Raw genomic sequence first — 938 nt, 5'->3', positions numbered from 1 at the left:
AAACCATTGATGTGAGAAAGAAACATCAATTGATAGCATCCTTACATGCCCCAACTAGGGATCAAACCTGCAACCTAAGTATGTGCTCTGACCGGGAATCGAACATGTAACCTTTTGGTGTACGGGATGACACTACAACCAACTGAGCCATCTGGCCAGGACTAAGTTTAATTTAATTTAAGTTAACTAAAAATAGCCACATGTGGCTAGTAACTGCTATATTAGACAGCACTGGAAACATTCTGAGAAAGTTAGAAAGGGTACCTAAGCAGGCCAGAGACATGACTTCCCCCCGTAAGAAGCTGTGAGGCTCAGAAAACCTGGGCCTGACTCTGCCTCCCGCTGTGCACGTGGATTTATGGCATCTGGCCTCCCCTCTGTTCAGCTTCCCGATCTGTAAAGGGAACAGAAGGAAGATTGTATTAAATTCTTTCTCGTGCTGAATTCTTGGCTCTATTGTGATTTGCCTTTTTATTTGTGTAAATATTACTTCACCTAGTAATATTTAATGGTGGGTTTGCTTCAAATAGCATACTGTGGCTGTGTAATTGGATGTGTGAAATTTGTTGTCTGTCCACATGCTCTCCTAGGGAAAATTTTCTCAGCTTTCTGAATGGGGACTTGAGTCTTATAAAAAATAATTTGCTCCTGCTCCTGCTCTGATTTATTTATGCCAGACTATCTTTAAATAAGTGATTAACTCATGACTGTGCCCCAGTTTATACACTACCCATATTGAAATACTCCCAGTCTCCAAAACGTGTGTAAGAGAGCTTTGACTGGGATTTGAGTCAGGAAAACCCAAACTGTATTGCATGTGATTGAGAGGAGAGAGCATTTGTTGGATCAGCTGGGTAAGTGATGTTTCTCAAGTAGCATACTCATAAATTTGAAAACATAAAGGATTGGCCTGCCACAGCCCAAGAACAGCTTGTAAC

Source organism: Pipistrellus hanaki (assembly GCF_964339955.1).
Source record: "Pipistrellus hanaki genome assembly, chromosome: 15".
Taxonomy (NCBI): Eukaryota; Metazoa; Chordata; class Mammalia; order Chiroptera; family Vespertilionidae; genus Pipistrellus; species Pipistrellus hanaki.
Note: the sequence above shows the minus strand (reverse complement) of the source record.